We start from the raw sequence: 8364 nt of genomic DNA, 5'->3' as shown, positions 1-8364 counted from the left end.
TCTGAACCCACTCCAATTTATCAACATCCTTCTTGAATTGTGGGCACTAGAACTGGACACAGTATTCCAGCAGCGCGGACATCAGTGCGAAACCCAGAGGTAAAATAACCTCTCTGCTCCTACTTGAGATTCTCCTGCTTAGGCATTATGGCCACAGCATCGCCCTGGGAGTTCAGGCTCAGCTGGTTATCCACTACAACCCCCAAATATTTCACAGAGTCACTACTTCCCAGGACAGAGTCCCTTATTCTGTAAGTAGGGCCTATATTCCTTGTTCCTAGATGTAAACACATTTAGCCATATGAAGACACATTGTTTGCTTGCACCAAGTTTACCAAACAATTTAGATTGCTCTGAATCAGTGACCTGGCTTCTTCATCATTTACCATTCCCCCAGCTTTTGTGTCCTCTGCAAACTTCATCAGTGTGTTCTTCCAGGTCATTGATAAAGATGTTAAATAGAATAGGGCCAAGAACCAATCCCCGCAGGACCCCAGTGGAAACACTCCCACTTGATGACTATTCCCTGTTTATAGTTCCATTTAATAATTGATATGTCTCAAAATGTATTAAAAATTGGCTGTGTGCCATGTTAATTTGAGAACATTCTAGATTTTTTAATCAAAATATCATGCAGTCAAACACTTTACAGAAGTCTACATATATTACAATCAATACTATGACTTTGATCAACCAAACTTGTAAACTCATCAAAAAAAGGTATTGAGTTAGTTTGACAGGATCTATTTTCCATAAACTCATGTTGATTTGTATTAATTACACACCCTCCTTTAATTCTCTATTAATCAAGTCCTGTGTCAGCTGCTCCATTATCCTGCCTGGAATCAATGTCAGGCTCACAGGCCTATAAGTACCCAGGTCATCTGGCTTAAACTTTTTAAAGAAGTGGAACAACATTAGTTTTCTTCCAGTCTTATAGAACTTCCCTAGTGCTCCAACACTTATTGTAAATCAACATTAACTGTCCAGGAAGCTCCTCAGACAGCTCTTTTAAAACTCTTGGATGCAAATTATCCGGACCTACTAATTTTAAAATGTCTAACTTTAGTAGCTTCTTTTTAACATCCTCTAGAGATACCAGTGGAATGGAAAGAGTGTTATGACCATATGATGAGACTATACCATCTGTTTTCCCCCAGATATAGAACAGAACACTTCTGCCTTTTATGCATTATTTTTGAAAATTCTACCATTTCCATCTAGTAATGGACCAATACCATTGTTAGGATTCTTTTTGTTCCTAATATATTTTAGGAACTCCTCTTTTTTGTCCTTAACTCTGCTGGCCATAGATTTCTCCTTGTGCCCCTTGGCCTCCCTTATCAACTTTCTAAAATTGCGGACCTATTTTTATTCATTAGTATCAACTTCCCATTTCTTCCATTTGTTATATTTATTTTTTATAGCTGCCTTTGCTTTCCCTCTCAACCAGTTTGGTTTCTTAACCATCACAGTCTTTCCCCTTAATTGTGGCTTTTTGGGCATCTAGGAAGTTGTTCTTAAATGATTCCCAATTAACATTCACATTTTTCTGATTAAATTCTTCCTCCCAGCTGATTTGTCTCAATTGTTTTCAACTTCATGAACTTTGCCCTTTTAAAGCACCAAGTATATATATAATTGGTCTTGACTTTATTCTGCTTGCAAATTATAAATGTGATCAAGTCATAATCACTTGTACCTAAGCTACCATTAACTTTTAGTTCTGTGATCAGTTCCTCTTTATCTGTTAGGACAAGGACTAATATAGAATTCCCCCGTGTTGGCTGCAACACTTCTTGAATTAGGAAATTGTCATCTATACTATTTGGAAATTCCAAGGATGTTTTAGGGGGGCAGCATGAGACTTCCAGGATATGTCACTCAAATTGAAGCCCCCCATGATCACACTCCTCCCCCTCCCCCCCCCACATTGTAGATAGGTGCATAAGGAGGTAATCATCCTAGTATGATTTCGAGGTTTGCAGCAGACACCAATACCCCCATCTTGTGTTTTATCTGTTAGGACATGAATGCTTATGGATCATAGATCATGATTTAGTTGGGGATTGGGTCCTGCTTTGAGCAGGGGGTTGGACTAGATGACTTCTTGAGGTCCCTTCCAACCCTGATATTCTATGATTCTATGATTTTCTTCTGAGTTATCAATGACTCAAACAGGTAATGCCATTTTTGACAGAGTGCAACTTCCTTTCCTCTTTTGCCTACTCGATCCTTCCTAAATAGGTTATAACTATGGATTTTAATATCCCAGTGGTGCAAATCATCCCACCAGCTTTCAGTATCACCAACTAGATCAAATTTCTGCTTATAAATGAGCAATTAGAATTCTTCTTGTCTGTTCCCCAGACTCATAGCATTAGTGTATAGGCAATTCAAGAGTATCTTCTCTTAATGTCCTTTGGTTTCCTGATTAATTTTGTTCTCAACATCTTGATCTTGCGCTGCATGCGTGTATCTTCCCTCTTTTTACTATCCCCTTTTGCCATTATTTTAATCCCCTCCTATCCCCCAGGAGACTGGTCTCCCTTCTACTCAGATGGAGGCCATCCAAACAATACAGCCCCTCTTTCCATAGGAGGCAGGCTAATGTTCCATAAAACCAAAGCTCGCCTACCTACACCCTTACCTAGCCAGCAATTCACTTCCCGAATCTTCTGGTCTTTTGTCTTCCTTTGCTCATATGATAGGAAAGATTTCAGACAAGATTGCTTGGACATTCTTCAGCACGCTCCCAAGTTCCTTGAAGTCATCTACTAGCGGAGCTAAGAAGGCAAGTCTTGGTATAAGAAGTCACTTGCAAGACAAAATCAAGAGCCACAAAGAAAAGCAGTTAATGAGAGTTTGGGAGGGAGTAGTTCCAGCTATGGACTCTATGATTGGAGGTATCACATGACTTGGTGAGTGGTGCATCTGAGCCAGCTGTGGGCTGTTTCTTCATTCTCGGTCTATAGGCTGCAAAGCTGCGCTGTAGGCCCGTGAGTAAGCCTTTGGAGCTTTGATCAGTGCCTTGCTGAAGACCATGAGTCTCTAGCCCTTGGACCTTCTATCAGCCCAGCTGGTTGATGTCTGAGTGGTTAATTGTTCCCTGGTGGTGAGCAGGGAAGACAAACAGAGGCAGCTAATAGGAATTTTGAAGAGAGGCAAGGGAAACCTTAGAGAAACTTGTACAGGTTAACTTTGTTCTGGGCTCCAAATCTCATTGCTTCTCTGGCTGGTCTCACACTCAGAGAACTTGGTCTACAGTTATAGATGCTCAGGTTCCCTGTATGTTTGTATGGTAGCATTTCTGTGTATTCTATTCTATTCCCCACTTTCAAGACTTTTGTATCTAAAAGATTTACCCACAGAGATGTTGCACTCTGCTCTAACTCCAGAGCAGATTTATGAGGCTCCTTTTCTCAAGTTACAGAAAAAAACTCACATGCCCAGCTCTTAAGCAGGGACAGCCCTGGCTGGGATGATTTAATTGGAGATGGGTCCTGCTTTTGAGCAGGGGGTTGGACTAGATGACCTCCTGAGGTCCCTTCCAACCCTGATATTCTATGATTCTATGACGAAAGAGAGCCTGTAGAACAGATGGAAGTCAATGGGAAAACTCAAGCCTCAGGCCAGGCCAGGCCAGCATCGTTTCTCAAAGGAGAGAGTTGTTACGAAAACAAATGCAGACTTCGAAGGAAAACATTTAGCGGGGGGAAGTCAGACTGGGCAGCAACTCTGATTGGCTGGAGCCCTCGGGCTCCTTGGGAATCACAGTCAATGTTCCTCACAGGACCGGCTCTAGGCACCAGCAAAGCAAGCATGTGCTTGGGGTGGCACATTTCAAGGGGCGGCTTTTTTGTTGTTGATGCTTCGGCAGCATTCCGTCCACCTTTTCTTCTTTTAATTTTTTTCCTTGGGCAGTTGCGCTCTTGGAGCGGCAAAAAACCTAGAGCCGGCCCTGGTTCCTCAGACAGAGAAAAGGAATGGAAACTTTCAGTGCCAAATAGGGCCTGGTTGTGGTCTCCACAGAGACAGAGTGCACTAATGTCTAAGGGTCAGGCTGGGGTTTGGAAGGCAATGGCTGCACTAGGAGTTGTGAGAAGGGTCATGCACCAGCAGAAAGCCCCAAAGGAAAGCTCCGGGGAAGAGGAACTCCATTGTCCTATGAAAGGAAACAGTGCACAGCACCACTCTCCTCCCCTCCACCCTGCCCCACTCCAGGCCAGGTCACCTCAGCTGGCTGCTGCAGAAGGAGGGGGGACCATGGCTCCACCTTTGCCTCAACTCTCTCCCTCAGAATGGCACTAGCTACACAGTGCCATCATTCCCCAGACTGACTGACACTCCCCTTTTGCATACCCCTGCACAGCTCAGCCATCCTCTGGGTGAAGTACACTGTAGTCAAAGTGCAAGGCTGTGCTGAGCCCAGCCAACAACTCCTCTTCCACCCAACCTGCTTTCCTTCTGTCTCATGGACAGCCCAACCCTTATCTTGTTGCTGTCAGCAGGAACGTGTCCTATGCTGCCTTCTTTTGCTCTTGGGGTCTTTCATTAGCTCAGATCAAATGCAAACTATCTTCTACCATCTGGGATACCTCACACACTGTGTCATTCTAGGGTACTAGACCACACACGGCATGTAAAATATACTGCAGGTACCACCAGTCAGTCGCAGCTAGATGCACAAATGACTGCCCTCTGACCCAGTTTGATTGGGAAGTACGTAAAGCTGCCTGTAAAAAGAGGACACAACAAAAGGCTACAGTGCACTACTCCTCCAGAAGGAAGACATTGGCATTCTTTTCTTTCCAGCTTTGAAGGGACTCTGTGGTTTTAAAGAAAGCGCCAACTGGGAGGTTGGAATGAAAGTGACGGGTAGCTTTACTTGACTCTATAGCAGTGGGGTTTTACGTACATGGGGATTTGTACTCCCCTTCCTCAAAAATCTACAGAAGGGGAATCTTAGTGCAAAGACTCCACTTGCTAGTGCAAAGAATCACAACACGCTCCCCTAGCACAAGCAAAGTCACTCGCAATGCAAAACAGGCTTCAAAACTCAGCATAAGCCGAAGGAGTACAGTAAGCGACATTGCTGCCCACATGCATCTGGGTCCACACCTGGGGATCGTTGCACAACTCCCCAGCACTGCTTTCTCCTGTGCTTGCTGCTGCTGATTACCCTACGGTTGGAGATGCGTATGTAACCACTCTGGTGCGCAGAGACTTTTATTGAGGTCGTTTACTTCCCAAGGGGGACAGCTCCTCCTGCTTTCTTCCAGCTCACACTCTCTACTCTTCCTCAGAGGGGCTCTGCTATGCAAAGCGAGCAGCAGGGTTGGTGGTGTCTATGTACCCCATTGAGGAGCGTGTCACAAGTCCCCCTCCATGCTGATCCACAGTGATATGAAGTATCAAATTCACTTGCACGTTTAACATAAAGCTGTTTCCACCATGAATATATTAATGAGGCAGCAACATGAGTTCCCGTTAAATTGTGGTGTTCCCCAATTCTTTCTTTTTTCATTGTTGGTTGCCTACTCTCTAAATGGGCATTATGAAGCAGTGCCAGGCTATCAACTTGGGGCATGTTATTTAAAATTCTCACTCAGGGAACTGAAGTAACAATTATCCTAACGATTACTCTAACAATTTACAAGACTCCAACAGGCATGATAACATAATTCAAATGGCATGACTGATCAGCAAAGAATGACCATAAACAAAGTCTACCCTAGAACCATTATACAAGAACCATTCATAACATGTTCAGCTGTAGCCTAGGGGCTAAGGAAGCGAAAAGACTTAATTATTCCATTATGTAACATGCAGTAGATCTTATTACTTTTGCACATATATTGCAGAAGAGTCCTCCAGCAGTCTATCATTCAGATAGAATAAATACACTCCAGAGTCTACAGCCTCTCAAAGAGAAAGGAGTCTGATCTTCAGTTTAAAACCTATTAGTGGCCTGATCTAAAGCCTACAGAAGTCAATGGGCATCTGTCTACAGACCGGAATGCGTTTTGGATCAGGCTCCCAGCTGCAGAAGGAGGCAGGGGGAATCTATCTTTTTACTGTATATGATGCATAGCGACTCACCTTAATTTCATAATAGTTCAAAAAAACTCACCTAAGGTAACATGGACACATTTGGGAAACTGCTGATAAGGTGAAATACTTTCCTGTGGCTTTTTAACATGCTCTCCATTTTAATGGGCTATGGCTCTGCTGAGCTGAGGCTGGGTGATTATGTAATCAGAGGGGGTTTCATCCTGAACTCAGAGTGGGTTTTGCTGCTGCTCATGAAGAAAGACTCCTGAGTGTTAAATATGTTAAATCCCCGCCCCCAAGAATTCTGTTCTATGAACATGCGAGTGCCCTTCAGCCTTTATTTGTTCTTAATTAAATTAGTTTATTTATGGGTGAGCCCAGCAGGCACAGGGACAGAGAGGCGGCATTCTCCTCCTAGGTCATGGGGCAGCCCCACAACTCCTCCCCAGGAGCAGCCACAGCCCAGAGAAGCCTCTGTGATCTTTTATACTGCCCCCCAATAATAATGCCTAGCTCCTATATAGCACTAATGAGTAGATGTCAACACACTATATAAAAGGAGTATGATTATCCCCATTTTACTGACAGAGAACCTGAGGCACAGAGAGGTGAAGTGACTTGACCAAGGTCACCCTGCAGGCCAGTGGCAGAGTGGACAGTGGCACCCGCAGCCATATACACATTATACCTGGTGCGTACCACGACGGGGCTGAGGCTGCTAGAAATGGAACAAGGCCAGGTAGGCCTTTGGGGAAGCCCTGGTGCAGGAGCTGAGTGGTCAGTGGGGCAGCTAGCACTGCTCCTCCTCACTGCTGCCGTGGGGCATCTCCTGCAACCTGACCTCGCCCTGCTTCCAGCAGCCCATGTTCCCTGCTCTGCCCACAGGACTCACTCAGCAACAGCCTCAAGAGCTGTTACACCTCTAGGGAGCTGCAGTGAGGGCCCATGCAGGGGAACTGGTTAGCAAAGGGGCAGCAGGGAGCCGGTGGGCAGACACGAACGGGTGAGTTGTGTGTTCCATGTGAAGAATTTCTGAGGGTGCCCCTGAGAGCTGGAACTAGAGCCCAGGGGTCCCAAGTCCAAGTTCAGTGCTCTAGCCACTCGCCCACACTCTCTCCACATGGGGGAGACTCCATACACCATAGCAGCAGGTGCTCCGTCCCCTGCATGCTGCCCTACTGGGAATCCCCACGCAGAAATCTTCATACAGCACAGGAAGGGTGCACTCCTTGCATGGTCACTTCAAAATCCAGCTCCTCCTACCCTCCCATGCTGTGGAACTGCACGGGGTCCACAATGAGGGGAGTCTACTGAGGCAGGATCTGCTCCTAAGGTGAAATGACTGAATCTTTCATATAGCTTGAGTAACTGGGATTATGTGGAGCTCTGCATGGAAACTGGGGAAGGTGAAATGCACTCCTCTCAGGCCCAGGGGCAAGCTGTGGAGCTGCACTTCACCCCATTTCTGGCCTTCTGCGGAGCACCCCCGGCTCCTCAGGGTATGTCTACACTGCAACATAAGCCAAAGGTTCCAACTCAGGCTCAAGCCTAACCCCCCTTCTATCTACACACAAGTCACGCTAACCCAAGGCTTGGACCCCAGGTACCAGGCCCCCGTAGGGTTTGGAGTGTCTGAGCCAAGCCAGGACCCAGGGTTCAAGCCCAATTGCTTTGCAAGGTAGATGCAGCCCTCCTGGACTTCTGCTCTGAGAGTTGGCCAAAAGTATTCCACAATCCCACAGGCCAACTTTCTTTGTCCTCAGGACAGTCAAGTTTTCCCACACTGCACCACGGCCACATTTTGGAGGGTGCTAGGAAATCTAGGATATGGGTGGTGGGACTCAGGCCTACTTAATGCAGTGTAGATGCTGGAGCCTCAGGTTGGGACCCAGGGTTCAACAATTCCTAACCTGGAGTTACAAATGAGCATAGGTGCTGAAGCCCCAGGTTAACAAACCCAGGCTCTACTACCTTGAGTTCTAACCCTGGGCTTACAGTGCAGTGCGGACATACCCTCTGAGATTTCCTCCAGGCACTGGCAGAGGCGGCAAGTTATATCTCCACGTGGTGCCTTGGCACCAGCAATATTCAGAGCCCAGAGGCCCAGCTCCACCAATATTTGGGACCAGGTGTCCCCCCCGGCCCCACCTGCTGCCCCCCTGCGCCTCCCCCAAGTGTCCTCGGCCCCCTCTTAGACTTAACAAGCTTGATCTATGCTAATAAGCGTTACAGTTTCAGAGAGAAAAAAGCCAGGCAACTCATAGAAGTTTAGGGCTCAATGAATACCATAGGGCTCATTCTCATCTGTCT

Source organism: Lepidochelys olivacea, assembly GCF_965140295.1.
Source record: "Lepidochelys olivacea isolate rLepOli2 genome assembly, chromosome: 1".
Taxonomy (NCBI): Eukaryota; Metazoa; Chordata; order Testudines; family Cheloniidae; genus Lepidochelys; species Lepidochelys olivacea.
This window is presented reverse-complemented; position numbering follows the sequence as displayed.